Genomic DNA, 23,555 nt, shown 5'->3' with positions numbered 1-23,555 from the left:
CTGGTTATATGCAAAATATAACTCAAAAATATATGGTTGATTGTCATTTTAAAAAATATTTTCAGGTAATTTGCAGTAGCTGTGTCCACTCTTATTTGTTTTTGGTGTTTTACAGCCCCTTTATCTTTTTGAAATGACATTTAATATTTCTTAATACATTCCTTTTTACTTTGTACTTTATTCTTTTTACTTGAATAATGAGTGATGTGTATGTTACTACTTGAGTCCTTTTTTTCAGTTTGTTTCATATGTACTGTTAACGGATGCACTTTTTTATATGTATCCTATCTTATGCTGACCCTGCCCATCTGTCACATTTTTAAAGTCAATGTGGCCCCCACCCGGGCCGAAACGTTTGCCCACCCCTCAGCTAACACTACTTTTCTATTTCCTTTCAGTTTACTCATCAACTTTGATTTGAGGTCACCATGGCGACGCATCCCATCTCTCAGCATCCATGGCGCGACCTTGCAGGTGATGTTGCGCACTTCCTCCGGGGAAATTAGGCCCGCTTGTCACAACTAGAGCGTGACCAACGACTAACGGCGTGGGGGGAGGTGGGCTTGGTGGGCTTGGGAGGGGGGGGTCTTTCCACTATCCTCACATTCTTTCTCCCGCGTCCAATCAGGCTCTGAAAGGGATTCCGAAGAATTTGGTCCGTCATCGGAGCTCCGCCCCCCCTTGAGCTCCCCTCCCTCTTCCTCTCGTCTGCTGTGGGCGCGTCGCATCGCCGCCTCTGCAACTCCAGATGCCTCCGCCTCCCTAGCAGGAAGGTGCGCTCCCTCGCCACCGTTCGCCAGGTAAGCGGACTGAATGGTCATCTAAAATTATTATTATTTTTTTTAAATACAGATAGGCTCTCCTCCATCTGTTAGCCAATGTTGTTGAGCGACCATGTCGTTTTTTTATGAGCTTTGAATGCGTGCGGTCGCGAGGGAAACCGTGGCGTTGGTGTGTGGGTGGAGGGGGAGGGGTAAAGGGTCGTGGGGGCCGCCTCTTATTTTCCTCCATCGCATCAAATTGTCGGCTGGGCTTGTTTGGTAGGGATGATCATATTGGGATGGGGAAATGTTTAGGGGATTATTTAGTTATGTTTTGGTAGAAAAAACAGCATTTGGAGACGATTAGGTTACCAAGAGAGTGTTGGAAATGTGTTGTTTGGCTTAAGTCCAATTTTGAAAAGTTTTCGGAATGTATTTCATGATTTTATTTTGGTGAGATCCTAAAAAGATTTGGTAGCGTTTATGTTTAGGAATATATTTGCAGCTTGACCACATGCTACAGCTTCCAGCTATTTTCAGACCTACAACTTGACTTAACGGTGTTTGACATTCATTGACAGTAATAGGCGTCAAATATATATATATATATATATATATATATATACATAAATATATTTTCATTGATACTCAAAATGTCCCAAGTAATGTTTTTCTTTTACTTTTAAAGCATTGGCTTAGCTCACGATAGCAATTATCTTAGTTTATGATAATACAAGAAGTCTTGATATGCGGTTAAGGAAATTATTCAAAAGCAGCATAAGCAAACTACGGCCCGCGGGCCACATACGCCCCGTTAGGCTTTTTAATCCGGCCTGCCGACGTTGTCCAAATATGTTTTTAAATTTTTTTTATTTATTTGGGCCCAGGGGCCACATTGACTTTAAAAATTCGACAGATGGGTCAGCACAAAATACCATGAAGACATTTTATCACAAATACTATTGACTGCCATGCACATCATTGGATGTCCAATCTATTTTGACTAATCTTTGCAATACTTTGGAACATGATATTCCTTCATTACAATGATTTGGATCATCACATATTTTTGTCATAGTGCGCCAATTCTAAAAAAAAAAAATGTACTCGAGTGGTGGAAAAAACAATCGTAACATGACAAGGAAGGCGTGGCGGGCGCAGCTGTTGATCCTCATCCCGGGAATACATTAACCAGGATGTTGGTTACCTGGCGACGGCCACAAAAGGCCGAGCGCTTGAAAATATCAGGAGGTGACGTCGTTTGGAAAACACACTGACTTGACTTTTTACCACTTTGCGTCTCAAAAAGTAGAATGTGGCGGCGTACAATGTGAAAAGAAGGTGTGCGCTTTCATTATTGGCGGCAGCGGCGGCGGCTGCCTGCCTGTCACTTGAAGATCTCCCTCAAGAGGAAATTGCTTGTGGCCCGTCCGCCTTTCTTTCATATCCTGATTCGCGCCAGCTCTTTGTGGTCCACTTAGCGCACAATGAAGGCATTAGCACATGGCAGATGGGCCGCGCAAGTGCCGAGCCGATCCACCAATCATATCGCTCGCTCTGTTGCACCTTGGACGGCGTTAGACGTGCAGGCCCTTCACGGATTGGACGTCTATTAACGTCCGATGTAGCCTCTGACTTCAGTATGATCACAAAAGGGAGCAGGGAATATGCTAACTAAATAGGATGGGAAAAGTCCGCCATTTTTATTTCGACGTTATACCCAGGTGCTCGGACGTTTGGTCGTTGGTCTTTTGGTCACCGGAGAGTTTACTGTTGAAACCAGCTCTCAAAAATATATTCATGAGAGAGAGTTTAAGATCTAAGTACTTTATAATATCTAAGAGAGAGAGTATAATATCTAAGTACTGTTTCATATCTAAGTACTGTTTGCTATCTAAGTACTGTTTAACATCTAAGTACAGTTTAATATCTAAGTACATTTTTACATCTAAGTACTCTTTAATATCTAAGTTCTCTGTAATATCTAAGTACTCTTTTATATCTAAGTACTCTTTAATATCTAAGTACTCTATTATATCTGAGTACTGTTTAATATCTATGTATAGTAAATATACCGTATATACTGCAAGTAAATACTAACTCATTCACTGCGGACAAAAGCTCAAATACTATAAGATGTACTATAGTATAGATCAATAAAATACAATTCCTTATTTTAGATGAAGCACTTAATTATTAAATGTTTTTGTCAACACTACAAATAAACTGGCAGTATATACAATATAGTTACTTTACTCTATATACTGCGACAAATAAACTGGCAGTATATACGGTATAGTAACTATTCCGTATATACTGCCAATTTATTTGTGGTGTTGACTAAAACATTTAATAATTTAGTGCATTCATCTCAAATAAGGAAATGTATTTTATTGATCTATACTATAGTACATCTTATAGTACGTATTTGAGCTTTTGTTTACGGCTGTTAACCACAATGAATTAGCTAGTATTTACTTATTTAAAATCCAATCAATACTCTGTATGTATTCAATGTTAGAATAAATGAGAGAATTCAATTACTGTAATTAAGCTAGACTAAAAAAAACATTTATTCAATTAAATTCCTGACATATAATATCCATAATTGTCATTTTCTAAGTAGGGGAAGGGAATTTCTTGTTTTTTGCACTAAAACTCGCCTCTGATGTGAACATCCTGATTTGTCGCCATGGCAACCCGGACTCCCCCTGGGCTGTGGGTTGTCATGCCAGCCACCATTTGCCGCTCCCTCCCTCCCTTTCTCCCTCCACCCCCTTTTTTTCCTCCCATCTACGACGACGCCCGTCCGGGGTGAACTCGGAAACGGCCCGTGGTCTTTTTCTCCCAAAAAAATACGAGCGCTAAACAGCCATTAGCGCAACGCTCTGGCAAAATGAGCGGGCATCTGTTTTTCTTTGACACTTGGGAGACCGGACGCTCTTTTTCCTCCAAAGCCTGGGGTCAAACTTGGCATTTTTATGCCGTCTTATTTACTCATGCCTCCTCCCCCCAAACTCCTGCAGAATGACGCAGGTCGTTTTTTCTTATCTCCTAAAGAACTTCTTAGCGCCGCTAGCAAGCCATTGGTCGGCAATTTTTATTTAGCTTCCTACCTGATGTTTGGCATCAAGAATAATGATAAATATTCTAGTTGTTTGTTTGACAAAAGAGAGGAAAAGTCATATTTATTTATGCGCCAGATTGTTTTTCCGCAAAAAAATCTTCGTTTTTGTCATTAGTTAAAAAGTCAAATTTTTTTCCTGGGGAAATATGAATTGTGTGAATATAAGGTTGAAAAAATGAATGATTTTTGACAAAAAAAATAAAAATTCTATTTTTTATGAAGGCAAAATTCTGAAACCTAAACTAAACTAAATTAAAAGACAATAGATTTATTTTGAAAAAAAAGTAAGTTCCAATATTTTTTTGATTGCAAAATTCTGAAAACTAAATTGAATTAAAAGACAATAAATGTATTTGAAAAAAAATGTAAGTTCCAATTTTTTTGAAGGCAAATGTCTGAAAACTAAATTCAATTAAAAGACAATAGCTGTATATTTTTGACAAAATAACAACGCCCCCTCCAAAAATCATTTTTCGCTGAAACAGACCGGGCGACCAAAAGACCGGCGGCCAAACGTCCATTCACGGATGCAGAGTGGTTACTTTAAACAAAAGAAAAAATGAAAGTAACCTCTGTTCTTTCCCATCTTACAAAGCCTTGGGTCTCATATTTTACTTAAGTCCTCAATCTAGCTGGAAAACACAATCCAGGAAAAAAATCCATATTGCAGAAAAGGCTTCAGGCTCTGTCTGCAGACCTTCACCTCAACTTACCTGGCAACCCGACAGAACACCGCGCCGACGTTAGCCTTTCCCCCAAACGCCGCTCCGACTTTAACCTCTCGCCCTTCCCGGAGGCGCTCTTGTTGACCCGACCTGGCCGGCGCATGGCGACTAAGTGGTGTTGACTGTCCGTCCGTACAGTAAAGACGGCGGCCGGGTCGCGACTGTTTACCGAGCGCTTTCCCGAAAGGACTCTTTATCGGGCTCTCGAGATATTTGCCGCTTGTGTGTTTTTGGTGGCGCTGGATTGACACGGTTAGGTGAAGAGGCCAAACCACAATTGGAGGAAGTGAGTAGCTTCAGTGGGGACCACAGTAGTACTGTGCAATATAGTCACACCGTCAGATACCACCAAAAGTCCGAGTACCAAAAAAATACGCTGAAAGTGGGCGTGAGAAAAAAAAACTACCGTATTTTCACGACTATAAGGCGCACTTAAAAGTCTTAAATTTTCTCCAAAATAGACAGTGTGCCTTTAATCCAGTGCGCCTAATATATGGAAAAAACAGAAAACCAAAAACGAAAAACTACCACTGTCGGATATTAAAAAAACACAAACGCCTAAACTGAAACAATACTGTTAAATACGCAGATGCCATCTTAGTTTACAACATCTTCCATCATACAGCTCCTCCCCCACTGCAAGATTTTATACAAAAAAATCCAAAACATCAACAATGGCTGGCTCTAGAGGTGACTGTAAAGTAGTGAGTGCTTCATACCTAATACAGATCACCTTAAAATACAGTGCGCCTTATAATACAGTGCGCCTTATATATGGAAAAATGTCATTCATTGAGGGTGCGTCTTATAATGCGGTGTGCCTTATAGTAGTGAAAATACGGTAGTTAATGAATGGCTGCCATTGGCGGCAATAAACATCCTATCCACTTTAAATAGTGGAGTCTAATGGGATGGCACAATTGGCAGTGAATGGTAACATTTTCAAAACTTTGCAGCAATGGCTTGTCAAACAAAAGAGCGTGATTCACTCTTGAATACACCTGATGGTGAGAGGCACTTACAAGACAAAACCTCCCCATAAAATGGTATGATGACGAATCAGGCGAGGTTGGGACCCCATTTTTTTGCCCTTCCATTAAGGCTGGTGCTCTTTCCACGTTGGACCGGTGGGTGAGAAAGTGCCATTATCTTTTGTTTGTCAGCAGAGTGGTTGTCATGGAAATACAGCATTTAAAAAGAGGACAAATAGCATCTTTTGTGCACTCTAATCAGACATATTCAACTATTTGGTTGCCTATGACAACGATAGAGTTGATTTTTCTTTTTACACAGTAACTGAGAAAAGAAAAAATATGGACTTTTTCTTTAATTAGTCTATTCATAGAATGTGTTGAAAATATTTTTTTTTTCAGACGAAAGTTCACACCAGATCTACCCGAGCAAAAATCAATAAATCTGACTCATTGGTTAACAGCGAGGGCGACAAAGAGTAAACTTTTTAAAATACATTCATTTTGAACGAGGAATAGTGGATTTAAAAAAAATAATAAACATTTAAAACGGGAGATTTTATTTGAGCTATTTTTCATATGTAGGTTTTAAATTGTTTAATATCTAAGTACTGTTTAATATCGAAGTACTGTTTAATATCGAAGTACTGTTTAATATCGAAATACTGTTTAATATCGAAGTACTGTTTAATATCGAAGTACTGTTTAATATCAAAGTACTGTTTAATATCGAAGGACTATTCAATATCTAAGTACTATTCAATATCTAAGTACTATTCAATATCTAAGTACTATTCAATATCTAAGTACTGTTCAATATCTATGTACTGTTCAATATCTAAATACTGTTCAATATCCAAGTACTGTTTCATATCGGAGTACTGTTCAATATCGAAGTACTGTTCAATATCGAAGTACTGTTTAATATCGAAGTACTTTTTAATATCTAAGCATTTACAGATTTAAAAAGGCAGGCTTACTCAACCATGCATATTTTGCAGTGAAAAGTACTAATCTGCGACGGTGAAAGGGACCGATACCGTGAAGGCCATTTCTGCGGCCACGTTCAATGATATTTTCATCATTTGCAATGAGCCAATCAAAATCGGGCAGTGGGCTGTAGTTCAGACACCCTTTGCTTTAAAAAGCAGGATTTTTTTTATGACCCTTGTGTTGTTTTAGCGTTGTAAAGGCTGAACATTTGTTAATTCCACTGGGCCATGTCATTAAACCTCCCCCAATCCATACGAAGGCGCATCGATTTTCTTCGTTTAAAGACGAGACGGTGAACAAGCGTTATCTCTGGTCGCGCTGAATTGAAGCACTCAGACGCAAGGCATAGATTTTTCAGTGGCTTTAAGGTCACCTTGAGAAAATGGAAACCATTTAGTTTTTTTTCTCGTGTTTTAAAATGAACCAAAGTGTATTTTATGTATATGTTTTTGACTATGAGATGCTACTACCTAGTATTTTAAAGTCCAGTGCAGATTTTTTATGGAAAAAAAAATGTTGTAAAATCCAGACAGTCCAGATAGTTTACTTTTGAAACCAGCTCTAAAAATTATATTCATGAGAGAGTTTAATATCTAAGTACTGTTTAATATCAAAGTACTGTTTAATATCTAAGTACTGTTTGATATCATATCTAAGTACTGTTTCATATCTAAGTACTGTTTCATATCTAAGTACTGTTTCATATCTAAGTACTGTTTCATATCTAAGTACTGTTTAAAATCTAAGTACTGTTTCATATTATAAGTACTGTTTAAAACTAAGTACTGTTTCATATCTTAGTACTGTTTCATATCTAAGTACTATTTACTATCTAAGTACTGTTTACTATCTAAGTACTGTTTAATGTCTAAGTACTGTTAAATATCTAAGTACTGTTTAATAGTTAAGTACTGTTTAATATCTAAGTGCTGTTTAATATCTAAGTGAGTTACATAGGATTACTTGGGATGGTCCGTACATTTCCTGCCTTTGGCTGGGCTCGCCGCCGCCACCGCCGTCCCGCCATGTTCCAAACAAATGGCGCCGTGCCGAGTGGCGTGCGGCCCATCGATGCTAACCAAAGGTTTGGCCGTAACTGGGTGCGTCTGTCTGCATCCATTCGCCTCACTTAGCGCTAATGCCGTGTATTGAACAACAAGCAGGCGTGCTCCAAACACAAGCCGGCCGGGGACGAAAGCAACGCGCCGCTTAATCGCCCTCGACGGGAGTCGACGGAGCGAGCCAGCGCAATACCCGATATCTGACCGGCCGCCACTAAAACAACTCTATTGGAAATTAAACAAACAAGCCTCCATTCGACAAAACAATTCCATAATCAAGCCAAAAGAGCGTCACCATTTATATATCATGGGCACACCCGTCGACAAAAAGTCATCATTCACACTTCAATCATCTTTAGCCGGATTGCGTTTATCCAAATGTTAATTGTTGCGCAATACAATCTGCACAATAGAATCACTTGATTGAATATTTATGACGCTGGCATAACAGGCGTGTTAATAATTGAAAAGGGCAGCGGGCCATGCCGACGTCGTGCTCTTTTCGGCATCGGCAAAAGGTCAAAAAGCGTCACCCACTGCGCCGCCGCCGTGCGCCGGCATCGTTAAATGATTATCGCCACCTGCTGGATGGGAGCCCAGGGAAGGTTTTTTTTTTGGTGGAGTCGCCTGTTGGTTATTGGCACCGGCGAGTTTTTTTTTTCTCGGCGTTTGTAGCCTGCGTTTTCTAGGTCACACGCACGCAAATGTTCTCCTCCCGCCTCCGCTGGGAAAAGGTGGCGCGGATTTTCCGCGTGGCTGCTCGCCACACTCGCCTGTGCGCTTCTTTTAAATGTTTCAATGGCTTTTTGTTCTCGTTGAAATGGCGTTGACCAATCCTCTTCGTCTTGATTGGAGGAGGGAATCAACTCTTAAATTTGTATTAATTTTGAGAAAACCGAGTCACACCGCAAAAGAGGCGGTCTGGTGACTCAAATCAAAAAGAAAAAAAAGCGAGTCCAAATGCAAACACAGCGGCCGTCCAAGGGCAAGTGTCATCATCTGGCCGCCGGACCGTCTGAATGTCATTACGCCGATTGATTGGAGTGGCGCGTTGGAGGGCGGTCGCTCCACTTTGCCCAGATGGCCGCGCTTACCTGCGCCATTACCGCAAAATACAACAAAAACATTCTAAATAACCAATTCCCTCCTTCAGTAAAACGACAAAAGGATCCCTAGAATACAAAATGAAGGAAATCTCCACCATTTTCTTCTTTCAATTCTTTCATTCATCTTCAAATGTGTTACTTTGAAGTAGAAAAACTGGTTATTTTTACTCTATTTTTAAATAACTGACCATATCATCCGCATTGTCTTCCATTATGGCGTTTTGTCTTTGTCACCTTTGCAGTTTTGTGCATGTCAAGTCTAATTTGCGCACATAGAAGACGTATAAGTCGCATATAAGACGTTTTTTCAGCAACATATATGGTTTATATGCGAGAAAACACAATACTTTTTCCATTTGATGTTAAATTCACCATTTCTTCTTCATCTCTATGTATATTTTAAGGTGGAAATGCCATCAAAATCATATGAATACAGACTACTAAACCTTTTTTTGTCTTGATATATCTGTAAACAAGTAGTACGCAACATAACGTGTATTGAGCGTTTTGAATAAGACTCAGGGTGTATGTCTCCGTCATGTCAAGTCTCCAAAAATGGATCTGTGAATATGAATATCTGGCGGGTACAGTAGTGAGAGCTCTTCAATTTCCACATGCAAATGTCGCAGGTGGGCGGCCCGCCCGCCCGCCGTCCAAGGCGCCGCCGCCACCGCATAAATTACGTTTGCATGTCATCGCGATCGCAGAAAAGGGCAGAATTACAAAGTAGGCCAAGGGAGCTTGATTGCACTTATTATTTTTTTGCTGGTTTTGGCTGGCGAGGACTCGGCATGAGTCTTGGAAGAACCTCGGCGTGAATTTCATTCACAAGAGGTTTGGGGGAAGAAGAAGAAAAAATCAGGCTCAAATGGAGGAGAATGAGGTTGTTTATTTCACTGTGGGTGGCAGCACTTCACTAGTAGAATTATCTTTGTCGCAGGAAAAATTTGTGCTTTTACACTTAAGGTGATTGCTGCTTACATTTTGGGCTTTAACAAAGCAAATCAACGGATTTTCCTATCATTTGGTCTAACATTAACAGGCAAATGTAGATTTGGAGAAGCGGAATTGAATGACTCGTGACCAGTCTTTTGGTCGCCGGTCAAATGTACTTGGATATTAAACAGTACTTAGAAATTAAACAGTACTACAGTACTTAGATATTAGACAGTACTACAGTACTTAAATATTAAACAGTACTAAAGTACTTAGACATTAAACAGTACTACAGTACTTAGATATTAAACAGTACTACAGTACTTAGATACTAAACAGTACTAAAGTACTTAGACATTAAACGGTACTACAGTACTTAGATATTAACCAGTACTACAGTACTTAGATATTAAAGAGTACTTAGATATTAAACAGTACTTAGATATTAAGCAGTACTTAGATATTAAGCAGTACTTAGATATTAACCAGTACTTAGATATTAAACAGTACTACAGTACTTAGATATTAAACAGTACTACAGTACTTAGATATTAAACAGTACTACAGTACTTAGATATTAAACAGTACTACAGTACTTAGATATTAAACTGTACTACAGTACTTGGATATTAAACAGTACTACAGTACTTAGATATTAAACAGTACTACAGTACTTAGATACTAAACAGTACTACAGTACTTAGATACTAAACAGTACTAAAGTACTTAGACATTAAACGGTACTACAGTACTTAGATATTAACCAGTACTACAGTACTTAGATATTAAAGAGTACTTAGATATTAAACAGTACTTAGATATTAAGCAGTACTTAGATATTAAGCAGTACTTAGATATTAACCAGTACTTAGATATTAAACAGTACTACAGTACTTAGATATTAAACAGTACTACAGTACTTAGATATTAAACAGTACTACAGTACTTAGATATTAAACAGTACTAAGGTACTTAGATATTAAACAGTACTACAGTACTTAGATATTAAGCAGTACTACACTAATTAGATATTAAACAGTACTTAGAAATTAAACAGTACTTAGAAATTAAACAGTACTTAGAAATTAAACAGTACTTAGATATGAAACAGTACTTAGATATGAAACAGTACTTAGATATTGCACAGTACTTAGATATTAAACTTCTATCTTAGAATTAAAGTCATGAATCTAATTTTGAGAGCTGGCTTCCACAGTAAACTCTCTTGTCATCATTTGACCGAGCACCTTATTATTATTATTATTATAGAAAACGCTGATGTTATTTGTTTTTACAACAACTTCAAGTGTAGGGATTGACGGCAGCACAAAATAAGCGACACAATTAAAATGAAAATAACCGCTAGCAATTAAATCCTAATTTTCCTTAATTGGCCCCTTTTAAAAAAAACGAAGCGAGCTGACGTGGCTTCCGCCTTCTTGATGATTTTGGCTAATTAGCAACGGAGTCTGGAGGCGGAACACGCTGCAAAATGCCAATAAATACAGGTACGACTGAAGTGACCCGCCGAGTGCCGGCACCTCTTCTTTCCATCACATAGACTTTGGCCGCTTTGATTGGCGGCCATTAACCTCCGGCCCCCGCTGTCGTACACCCGCTGCTCTTTCTTTTTTTTTTTTTCCCCGCTCGCCATCAAAGTCGGAAAAAAAGGAGCCCACGACGACTCTGTTTTTTTTTTCTTCTTTGACGTGACAGCTTTGAATGAGACGCTAAAAGGTCAACGTTGGCTCAGAATAATGAATGTGACCACTTTTTCGTTTTTTTTTAAATGCAAACTTTAACCCAGCGTGAGCAAACTATGGCCCGCGGGCCATCTTCGGGCCACTAGGCCTTTTAATCCGGCCCACTGACATTGTCCAATTTTTTTCCCCAAGATGGCGCCGTCACTCGGAAGCCAGTGGCAGTAGCTCTGTCCACTCTTATTTGTTTTACAGCCCTTCTATCTTTTTTTAAATGACATTTTCATATTTCTTAATACATTCCTTTTTACTTGACTTTGTAGTACTTTATACTTTTTACTTGAATGATGAGTGTTGAGTATGTTAATACTTTAGTCCGTTTTTTCTGTTTCTGTTTCATAAGTACTGTTAACGGATGCACTTTTTTATTTGTATCTTATGTTTGTGACGTTAAAAATCCTCCATTTTTTTCTCCACGCTGCTTGTACATCAACATGGCGTCCCAAAGCAGGCGCTCCCAAACGAGGTTTCTCTGCGCACGTAATTGAATTGCGGTGTACTTTGCAGCAAAATGTGCGCACAGCTCGGGCCATATGCTCATGACGCTAACTCGATTAAAGCCCTCCGACAAGCTTTTTTTTTCTGACGTATAAACTCCGACCATGTGGTATTTTTAGGATGCTGTCCATGTGCTCGTGGCACAGAAGGAAAGCTCATTCTGATTGATTTATTATATTGCTGATGAATGTGTGTTATATGCAGAGAGTATGTGTTGTTGTAGTTGTTGTAGAATTTGTATTGAAAACGCAAGCGTGATAGGCGTTCAATCCATTTCGCCATTTTGAAAGTTGGTTATGATGCGGACAATTCATTTTTCGTGACCGGACGTTTGGTCGCCGGTCTTTTGGTCCCTTTTGGTTGCTGGTCAAATGTACTTTGAAAGAGAGTTTAATATCTAAGTACTGTTTAATATCTAAGTACTGTTTAATATCTAACTACTGTTTACTATCTAAGTACTGTCTACTATCTAAGTACTGTTTACGATCTAAGTACTGTTTCATATCAAAGTACAGATTAATATCTAAGTACTGTTGAAAACAGTAAATATTTAGATATTAAAGTCTCTCTCATGAATATAATTTTGAGAGCTGATTTCAACAGTAAACTCTCTGTCACCATTTGACCGGCAACCAAAAGACTGGCGACCAAATGTCCAGTCACAGCGAGGCAAGAGATGTCCAGTGAATTCTCCAGATCGCAGCAAAGTGCTACAAGCCCCCCCCCCCCCCCAAAGCCATGCAAATACCAGTTTAGGAATGGCGCTACGTCTTCTTCTCCCCGAAAGCGCTCATTAGATGGAATGAATTGCATTAATTAGCCCAGTCTGTCTGCCCTCAAGCCCAAGCAGTGTTATTTAAAACATGCCCACATCCTTATTTCAAATTGGCTTGCCCTTGAATGGACTCCATCTTGAAATGCTTTTTTTTTTTTGTCTTTCAGCAGGCGTCGCCGCCAATAAAGGAACCCATCGGAACTGACGCAAGGTAAGAGACTTTATTGTACTCTAAAAGCTTTTGGAATCTGAGGCTAAATTGACCTGCCATGCGAACATAGCTTCAATTGTAGGTCCGAGCTATCAATAGAAATGTATAAAAAGGCCCGTGTATATACAGACACTCCTCCACTTATGAACGAGTTAGGTTCCGAGCACTTGTTCTTAAGTTGAAAGTGTTCAAATTGAAGTTGATTCAGTGCTATATTTTGTATTATAATTTGTGTTTAAGGCCTATAGAAGTATATTGAAGGTTTATATAAGTGCATTTGTATGTTTAAGGCTTGTATAAGTAACAGCATTGGTTTGTACTGAAAAAAAACATTTAAGAAAATAGAGAGAATACATACAGTACTGTAAACATACATTAGAAATGGAGAGATTTACTAGAAACTGGCCCAAAGAAGCTATCTAATGACGATGGCATTTTTCAATGGCATCATTCAATTGATTTGCCACCTTTGTGAAACATTACATTTTTAGGTTTTGCTGCTCGATCTTTCTGTTTATAAATGGTAGTGACGGTGGAACGATTCAAGTTAAAGTATTCCCGTGCAATGCTCACCACTTTCTCAGGCGCATCAAGCTTCTTTATTATATGCTACTCGGAAATAGGCGCACAATACAAAATCGAACTTACGAAAATGTTTCGACATAAACACAATTTGCAGACATGTTCGTAAGTACCGTTTGTTCGTAAGTTGAATGTTCGTAAGTAGAGGAGCGTCTGTATGTTGGAAATCAGAGCAATTGCCCATGTAGTGTTGGTTTTTGTTATCAGCAGTCACACAATATGAGTACATCCCACAGAGATTTGTGTTGCTCATTGGACATGCAGACGTTGTTGTCCTGTTGCTCGCCGTAATGAGATCTGGAGGCGTGCAATCTAATACGTGACACGCGTGGGGAGGGCGAAGGGAAGATCACGGGGTCTCTGCCGTCTCCTCTTTCCACTCCGCTGACTTTTACCGATTCCCGAGTGTAGCGTAGAGCGTTTAGCGCCAATTTGACTGACTTTCAAGCGCACTCTGACACCACATCGGTTACGCCCGTTGGTTGTTTTTTTCGCCGTCCTCCATCAATTTGACTCGGATTGATTTGAAGCGTCACGTTTCGGTTTAGCCGGCCTGCCGGTCGGCCGCTCTCGGACGGTCGTCTTGGGCCGTCCAGGTCGCAAATGACTAATTATCACTTTCTACCGCGTCAGGGTCACACTGGCGACTGTCAGGCGTGATTGATGCGCGGCGTTCATCTCCGCCTCGTACCTGACGTCTTGCGGAACGCGGCTTCCATTAGCTGGTGTTTTAATTACCCCGAGTGCCGCCCCAGTAGATTACAAGTCCTTTTAACTCATTGGCTGCCATTGATACCGCCAAACGCCATTCTTAGGTTAAATAGTATTGAGGGTGAGGGGCGGGTTAGGGTTTTCATGCATTCATTTTCCGCTTATCCTCATAAGGGTGCTGGAGCCCAGCTAATTTAACATTTCTTAATACATTCCTTTTGACTTGACTTTGTACTTTATACTTTTGACTTTAATGATGAGTGATGAGTATGTTAATACTTTAGTCCTTCTGTTTATGTTTCATATGTACTCTTAACGGATGCACTTTTTTATATGTATCCTATCTTGTGCTGACGCGGGCCCATCTGTCATATTTTTAAACTCAATGTGGCCCCCCACAGGGCCCAAAAGTTTGAATACTAGCTGTCTATTGTAGTGACCATATTCCCTGAGAGGGCCAATGAAACGAGTTTATACTGTTATGCTGTTTTTGTAAGCAACAGCTTGCAACTTGATTGGCTTTGCTCGAACCCGTAGACTAATAATAAACTCATTAAAAGCCACGTGACCATTTGCATCTGGCTTTCCCAAAAACAAGCCCGATCAGGTCAGCGTCTTTAAATGAAAGCCGCCGCCGCCGCCGCCGCCAGCGCGTCTCCCCGTGCCCCCATTTTTTTTCTTTTATAGATTCTTTTTAATCTGGCCGCCACCGCTATTTCATTTCCTGCTTGCTCGGATGAATAGAGCCCATCTCGTGTCACTTTGGCGCGTTGTAACATTCATAAAGCGTGTGGCCATGGCACTGGCCCGTGTCATCTCCCGCGGAAAAACAGGCACCCGTCCGTGCTTGCCGTCTTCTTGTTTACGGACTCCGGGGGAGGAGGAATTGGCGTGGCTTTTCCATCGCTCACATTCATTCATTCCAGTCTTGTCAGTCGTGCATCTTAGCATCTCCATACCACATGATTTTCAATACCAGGCTTAATTAAACTGTTTTTTTTTACAATGTAGCGGGTAGCGTTTCTCTAAAATAGGGGTCTAATATCTAAGTACTGTTTTTAATATCTAAGTACAGTTTAATATCTAAGACTAAGTACTGTTTAATATCTAAGTACTCTTTAATATCTAAGTACAGTTTAATATCTAAGACTATGTACTGTTTAATGTCTAAGTACTGTTTAATATCTAAGTACTTTTTTTAATATCTAAGTACTTTTTTAAATATCTGAGTACTGTTTCATATCTAAGTACTGTCTCATATCAAAGTACTGTTTAATATCCAAGTACTGTTTAAGATCTAAGTACTGTTGAAACCGGGAACCTTTTTGATGAAGAGAGCCATAAACAATTCATATCTTCAAACATTATTCCTTGAGAGTCATATTCAGAATTTAAAGGTCAAAATACATGAAAATGTGAGCATTTATTATTCATTTCATCACTTTGAAAGTAAAAAAAAAAGTCTGAATTCTTTAGAGAACATGATTTCACTCTTGCTAATCAATGAGTTTAAATGAGAGAATGCATGGAGAAGAGTCTAATGAAGAAAAATAAGATTTAAAAAGGCGGAGAGCCATGTACACCCATCAAAAGAGCCACATATGGCTCCCGGGCCATAAGTTCCCTGCCCCTGATTTAGGGTATTGATTATTCAATTCATGGAAAGAGCAGATTTGAGTATTCTTTTGTCAAAGTAGTCAAAGTGGATTGAACGTTGCCAATGTGCCATTAATAGCAGCCAACCAGTTTGGCTGTTGGTGTGCCATGGTCTGTCTATCAGCGCCATGGCAGCCAGCCCCTGGCGCCGTCCGCCGTCATCTCCGCTCTTCGCTAAGCATCAAGCAAGGCGTGACGGTGACACGGCCAGAGAGGACCGAGCTCGTCCTCGGGGACGGCTGGCCGGCCGGTCCCCTGGTCCCCTCGTCCCCCCACCCTCGCCGTTGTCCCACGGGGGCTCTGTGAGTCAAAGCGTCTCGGACGCATTGCGGTCGCCCTGAGCTGGAGGAGAAATGACAAAGACAAAAGCACCACACCCGACGCCGGGCGCGGCCGCCATCTTTTCAAATGGCTAGCTCGTTGCTTGTTAGGATAGCTTATCATTAGGATTGTTATTCGTGACCGGACGTTTGGTCGCTGCTCTTTTGGTCGCCGGTCAAATGTACTGAGATATTAAACAGTACTTAGATATGAAACTGTACTTAGATATGAAACAATACTTAGATATGAAACAGTACTTCGATATTAAACAGTACTTAGATATTGAACAGTACTTAGATATTAAACAGTACTTAGATATTAGACAGTACTTCAATATTAAACAGTACTTCAATATTAAACAGTACTTAGATATTAAACAGTACTTGGATATTTAAAAAAAAGTACTTAGATATTAAACTCTATCTCATAAAAATATAATTTTAGGAGCTGATATAAACAGTACTTAGATATTAAACAGTACATGATTAAATACACACATATATATAATAGTATTACAGAATGAATCCAATCCCAAGTTGACAAGTAGTCGCCATAACGGGCCTTTGGAAAAACCATTACGCCAACGTGAACCTTCCGAGCCGTTAGCGTCGTAGCAGTTGCCACGGCGACTGAAAGCGGGCGGTTTTATCGTCAAAGTGCGTCAGGTTTCTCACACCTTCCGAGAATAAACCCGCGAGCTGCGTTGCCAGACAGCGGATATGAGCGATGCTGACGGCGGGCCGCTGACTACCGAGTGACGAGTGGTCGCATTTTGGAACTGACTATTTGCCAAATCAGTTTAAATCGGTTCAAAATGACATAACTTGCCCCAAATTCCACTCCTTCCAAAGCTAAAAGTACTCTATTAATCATTTTCTTTCACATTTTAAGACTGCCACGGCTTTGTAACCTTGGAACGACCTCCAAATATGACGTCCAAATCGCAGCGTTTTCATCCGGCGACCTTTCGTCTTTAACTCCGGTCGGTGTAAACGTAAGGTTGCAAACGCAAGGTTGCAAATCCTTCTTCTCATAATAGGCCGGCATGATATAAAAAAATGAAAAAAAATCACGGGTGATCTAACACAGGTGCATCTGGCTCCTTCGGATGCTGTTGTCATGGAGACGACCCCCCCCCCCCCGCTGGCCTAGTTTGGCTCGCATGCCCTCGCTGAAAGACGTTACGTAAGCGAAAGTTGTCGCTCGGATGAGATGCGGCTGTTAGGTTCATAAATAGGGGAACTTATGGCTCGGGAGCCATATATGGCTCTTTTGATGGGTGTAAATGGCTTTCTGTGAACCTGTGTGGTAAAATATGGGAAGACCTAAGTCCCGAACGCACCAATTGAAGCGTCACGCTTGAACTTTAGTGCCCAAACTATCTCTAGCGCCTTTTTAAACCATCATTTCTCTTCATTAGACTCTTTTACATGCTTTCTCTCATTGATAAAAAAACAAAAAACAGCAGAAGGAAATAGAGGGGGCGCGACAGTGCGGCGTGACCTTGAACCAATCCAGCGAGAGCGCGTTTTCTTCATCAAAACGTAAAAGTCGACAATTTATCTGGAATTTGACGCTAGATGATCATTGGCCATTCCCCATCTATTTACCGCCGTCTTTCCTAACTGCGCTCCGTAGCGCCTTGGCGCCTTGGCGCAAACACCCCGGGGCCTTATCACCGCGCCGCTCGCAAATCTCTCCCAGTCGACCCTGACGCGGCGCCCCTGAGCAAACAAGATTAGGCCGCCGTGGGAGTTCGGCGACCGGGAGGCCGAGGAAAATGACTACAAGAAGTCAAAGCGCAGCCGTGAAATCTAGTAGATCAAGGGTAGGGAAGCTATGGCTCGGGAGCCACATGTGGCTCTTTTGATGAGTGTATCTGGCTCTTTGCTAACCGATGATTAGCGAACCATTTCTTTACTAGGAATGATATGGCGAGAGAGGGGGGTCACGACCCCCGCCGTCCATGTTGTTTTTTCTTGCGGAAAGTGGCACGGGGTGACGAGCAGAAGGCTCGGAGGAGAAAATGTGAAAACACAGCAGGAACGGAACGACGGGAGAGCGGGAGCCGAGCCGCAGATGGCGGCCGAGAGGCTGATATTGTGACGCGCGCATATTTAGCGCTGCATTTTTTGACTCTTCAGCCGCTATTGACGAGACGCGTCGTACCGAATTATTGCTGTCGCACTTGTCCCATTTATAATAAGCACATTTCCAACAACTCGTTGTCGAGCGCGAGTATTCGCTTACAGTTGTGAGGCGTGACTTTTTTCGGTGCTAGGACGTTTGGTCGCCGGTCATTTGGTGACAGAGAGTTTACTGTTGAAACCAGCTCTCCAAATTAAGTACTGCTTACTATCTAAGTACTGTTTAAAATCTAAGTAATGTTTAATATCTAAGTACTGCTTAATATCTAAGTAATGTTTAATATCTAAGTACTGCTTAATATCTAAGTGCTGTTTAATATCTAAGTACTGTTGGAATCAGCTCTCTAAATTAAGTACTGCTTACTATCTAAGTACTGTTTAAAATCTAAGTAATCTTTAATATCTAAGTACTGCTTAATATCTAAGTACTGTTGGAACCAGCTCTCAAAATTATATTCATGAGAGAGTTTAATATCTAAGAGAGAGAGAGTTTAATATCTAACTACTTTTTAATATCTAAGTACTTTTTAATATCTAAGTACTTTTTAATATCGAAGTACTGCTTAATATCTAAGTACTGTTTAATATCTAAGTACTGCTTAAAATCTAAGTACTGCTTAAAATCTAAGTACTGTTCAATATCTAAGTACTGCTTAATATCTAAGTACTGCTTAATATCTAATTACTGTTGAAACCAGCTCTCAAAATTATATTCATGAGAGTTTAATATTTGGAGAGTGAGTTTAATATCTAAGTACTGTTTAATATCTAAGTACTGTTTAATATCTACTTTGACTTTGTGAAAAATGTTGTCTAGTTGCTACCTAGCTAGGCGGGCAAAAAAGAGAAGTCAGGCGAGAATTGTGACTGTCTGTATTGGCTTGCTGTCACGTGTACATGGCGCTTGAGTGAGAGTTCCTCATTGGTTACCCCGAGGTGATCTCGGACTCGTTAGAGGCTATTTGGCCGGGCTTGGGTCGGCGCGCTGTGCCGAGCGCGGCCAAACCCACAGAGAGAAGGCCAATTTCTGCTCCGTGATTGGCCGTGATATATCCAAAGTGGCAGGGCGGATCAACTGGTAGCAGACTGATGCGAACGCGGACCTCTTTTGCACAAAATGGAGTCTACTGACGCGCAGTCAATGATCCCATTTCAAAGCCAATAACAGAAAACTGTGGTGTAGAAAAAAATATCCAATCACAGACTATTATATTTTGTCCATGAATACTTAAAAAATTCTAAATTGTCTTTTAACTTACTTTCATTGCTTTCCCCCCTGATTGCACTACTTCCAGATGTTTATTTTCATATTGAAGCATTTAACCAATCACATTTCAGCCATTATTTGTTGCCAAGGTCAGAAATCTGCCTTCAAAATCAGTTCTGCATTTAAAAGTTTTATAGTCATAAAATAGTTTTTGCTGAAGGCGTCAGTAGCAAATGCACGGACCGCCACTGTCAACAATAGAGTTGTTGTTGTTCTGAGCAATATGCGAGAGATAGAAAACTTTGATAGTTTAGCTTGTGAAGGCAATCGTGCCAGCTTTCTATTTTCCAGCGTGTCTGTTTTGATATCAACTTGTCGTTTGAAATGTAAATTACCATGTCTGCTTTCCCTCGGAAGCAATTTACCACGTGTAACGTCTTGTTTAAAAGCTTCCTCGGAGAGACGTTTCCCTCTTTTGCGGTCAAATGGCGTTTAAGGATTTATTCACTGACGTCGTAATTCTCCAGTTTTTCCGCCCTGAAACTAGGCGTGAAGGTCTGGAAATGAATTGGAAATTGAGATGAAACCAAAACATAAACCCAAAGGGGTGTCTATGCTTTCTGTAGCAGATGTACAATGAGCGCATCCATCATCGGACCCCCGTCGCCCGCTCAGCCGACTCTCCGACGCGTGCTCGGTGGCGGCGAGCGGCCAATTCGGCGTAATGAGCAATTGTGCTGCTGTGTTGTGTGTTTTTAATCTGGCGCACTCCTGCACTCAGCGGGGACACCCACAACATTTGCCGTTATGTTTTTTGTGCATCTGTGGCCGTCGGAGGGCCGTCTTTAACATTTGATGAACAAGAAGGGATCACAAGCATATATTATACTCATATTTCAACATTACATTGAATTATACTTGGAAAGCATTGCCAAAATATACTGTTTTTCTTCTATTTGAATTTAAAAAGACAGGATAGTAGGGCTTTTTTCCCCCGCAGAAAACAACATAGTATAGTAAGGCTTTTTTCGCAAAAATATAATAGTAAAGTAAAAATATATATGTTAGTAGTTGGATATTTTACAGATAATTCAAACTTTTTTCGTTGCTTGGCTACTCAAGTGCGACTTATATACCGTATTTTCCTGGAATATTGACCACCTCTGCCTTAAAACTGCTTTAAATATATACTTTTTAAAATATACTTTTTTTGTGGATTCTAGCATCAAGGATCCTCCTACAGTTGCATATCCACTTCTCATTGGCCGCCATTTGAACCACTTAAAAAGGATTGACACTCAATCTGTTCAAGAATGACAACCATAACTTGTAAATGTACGACTTCTTTGCCCAAACCCTCCAAAAAGGTTCCTTTCTCTCAAAACCTCAGCTGTATTTTCTCGACGAGGTCGCCATACTAATTAAATTACGCCACACGCCGCTGGGGTACTCGTAATTACTCGTACCCCAAATCCAGCCCCTACTCGATTCTACGAGCACAGACTCGGTTTAATTTGCTTTTCTTCCGGACGTGACAAAAGAGGGTCGCCAATTGCCTTTCGCCGGTCCTTTAAAAACTCGTTGGCGTTGGATTTGTTGCGAACATCTGCGCGTTGGCGAGCGTGGATGACCCGAGCAGGTGTTGCGCGCGCTTGAAAAGGCGCACCTGTGCCTACTGAAAAGAATTGTGAATACTTCCATATTTCAACAGCCACTTATCCGGCGGCAAGACTGTCAGCCATTGGCGCTGGCGAAGGCGGCTTCCTGTCAGGAACAAACCATCAATAACACCACCACTATTTTTCTCCCAATTCCAAGGGAACAGACAAGATTTCTTGCCGTTGAGATTCATAGTTGATTCTTTTCCAAAATGGCGGTCGTTCTATATTAGATTTGTAGCATTTAAGTACTGTTTAATATCTAAGTACTGTTTAATATCTAAGTACTGTTGAAAACACTAGATGTATAGATATTAAACACTCATGAAGGTGGAAAATACACCTGCGGTAGGGAGTGCAATCGATTTCCTCTAGAAAGAAATGGCTCCTCCCCGCAAAAAAAAAAATGAAAAATGGAAATGGAAATGTTGCGTCAACAAAAAGCCTTAAATGTCAGCCAAGCGGAGACGGACGGCAAAGGAGAGGTGACCATGGCTAGGCTTCTAAAAAAAAATTGTTGTGGCGCCATTATGAATCATCCAGTGACCATTCTGTTAACAGTACATGTGAAACATAAACAGAAAAAAAGGACTCTAGTATTAACATACTCATCACTCATCATTACAGTAAAAGTATTAAGTACAAAGTCAAGTAAAAAGGACGATTTCTGATCCTGGCAACAAAAAAATGGCTGAAATGTGATTGGTTAAATGCTTCAATATGAAAACAAACATCTGGAAGCAGAAAAAGACAATTTCGAATTATTTAATAAGTATTGATGGACAAAATATAATATATGATTGAGATATTTCTTAGGCCAGCACAGAAGGCCTGGAAGGCCCTTTCGGAACACCACTGGAAGAATGTCAATGAGGACTTTTATATTCTTTTTGCTGGCCAAGTGTGGGTGCCATTTGCAGGCATCCGTGTTTGCTTTGTCCCCCGATGGCACTTGGCAATGTTGCGCGTCTCCCGCCGCTGAGTTTTATTTACCCTGACACTCGCCCGCACGTCGGCCCCTTCTTTACCCCCCCACACGTTGCCATCCCTCCCCCGTCCTTTTTTCTTCCGCCGTATCGCAGACGTATCTCCTTGACACGTTCTATTAGGGACGACGACTGCCGTTTTCTCTGCTTATTATCTCTACGCTGACCAAAAATACAGGTGGAACTATTCGAAATTTGCGCTCTTGCAATTGTCACTTTTTAGAGTTTAGACCAGGGGCCACGTTGACTTTAAAAATTTGACACATGGGCCAATATATACATACACATACATATATAAGCACATATATGCATACACAAACATATATTTGCACATATATACATACACATACATATATAAGCACATATATCCATACACATACATATATATTAGCACATATACATACACAAACATATACATAAGCACATATATACATACACATAGATGTACATGCATTTCTTTTCATCTCATGCATTTTTGTCAGAAGATAAAGAATACATTCCTCTGAATATTTCCGTCCTAGCGTTTTCTAATCATTGCCGCGGCTAATGAGCGTGGAGTAGGCGGGTTATCGATACACTGGCGCGAGGAAGGGCAAGAGTCTCCCGCCTTGTCGTCGTTGTCGTCGTCTAACCCGCTGATTGTTGTTTCCGGGCTGGAGGGGGTTGCGAGTGGGTAGGAGAAAATGTCAGAAAATAGCCTGCTCCGAATTGCGCTGGGCTATGTGTATTTTATCCGAAGATGGCCAGTGTGTGAGAGCGCGTGCACGTGCGGGGGGGCTTGAGTAGGTGGGCGGGAGGAGAGGTGTCACGGACTGGGAGAGAAAAAGAGAGAGGGAGAGAGAGAGAGAGAGAGGGGGGAGGAGAAGAGGCAGCAGCTCGTTGGTTCATTTCTCGCTGGCTGGATGCTGAAGTACGTTGCCGGGAGTGTTTCTCCGACAGCAGCCGTTGTCGTCGGGGCTTTCTGACTACTTTTACTTGCTCACCTTTGGCTTTGATTTGCGTGCAGCGGCTCTCGCAGCTTGACCCCGGCAACCTGCCAAGAGCCCACGGGATTGGGAACAAGACAGACGGACAGACAGACCGCTCCCGGGAAGAAGAGACTACTACTACCAGGTAAGGATGCGACGTGACGTGCACGCGCCGGGTCGTGATTGCCACAAAGCGTCGGAGGGGGGAGGGCAGAAAAGGAGGAGGAGGAGAGGGAGGTGACAGGTGTCAGATTGGGAATGACGGGATTACTGGAAAAGGAGTAAATCCCCCACCAAAAGAGACGTTTTGGGCGTGTGTGGTAAAGTGACGGACGCTTTTTTCGCCCCTTCGCTCACTTTACGGGCTCGGCCTTAAGCACACTAAAAATTGGGGA

At 41.0% G+C, this 23,555-nt stretch overlaps 1 protein-coding gene across 4 annotated transcripts in view; it reads left to right on the top strand.

Moving 5' to 3' along the window:
- Nucleotides 1-672: 672 nt before the first annotated feature.
- Nucleotides 673-23,555, top strand: part of syt1a (synaptotagmin Ia) — a 49,696-nt gene continuing 26,813 nt past the window's right edge. The window contains exons 1-3 of one of the 4 annotated variants that reach the window (XM_077709259.1): nt 673-800; nt 12,881-12,924; nt 23,199-23,305. The gene's annotated coding sequence lies outside the window, so the exon portion shown is untranslated. Of the gene's footprint in view, nt 801-12,880; nt 12,925-23,046; nt 23,103-23,198; nt 23,306-23,555 lie in introns of those variants that run through there. The other 3 variants (XM_077709255.1, XM_077709256.1, XM_077709258.1) reach the window with 3 other exon arrangements.

Source organism: Stigmatopora nigra, chromosome 23 (genome assembly GCF_051989575.1).
Source record: "Stigmatopora nigra isolate UIUO_SnigA chromosome 23, RoL_Snig_1.1, whole genome shotgun sequence".
Classification (NCBI taxonomy): Eukaryota; Metazoa; Chordata; class Actinopteri; order Syngnathiformes; family Syngnathidae; genus Stigmatopora; species Stigmatopora nigra.
Note: the sequence above shows the minus strand (reverse complement) of the source record. Positions and strands in the feature narration are given on the sequence as shown.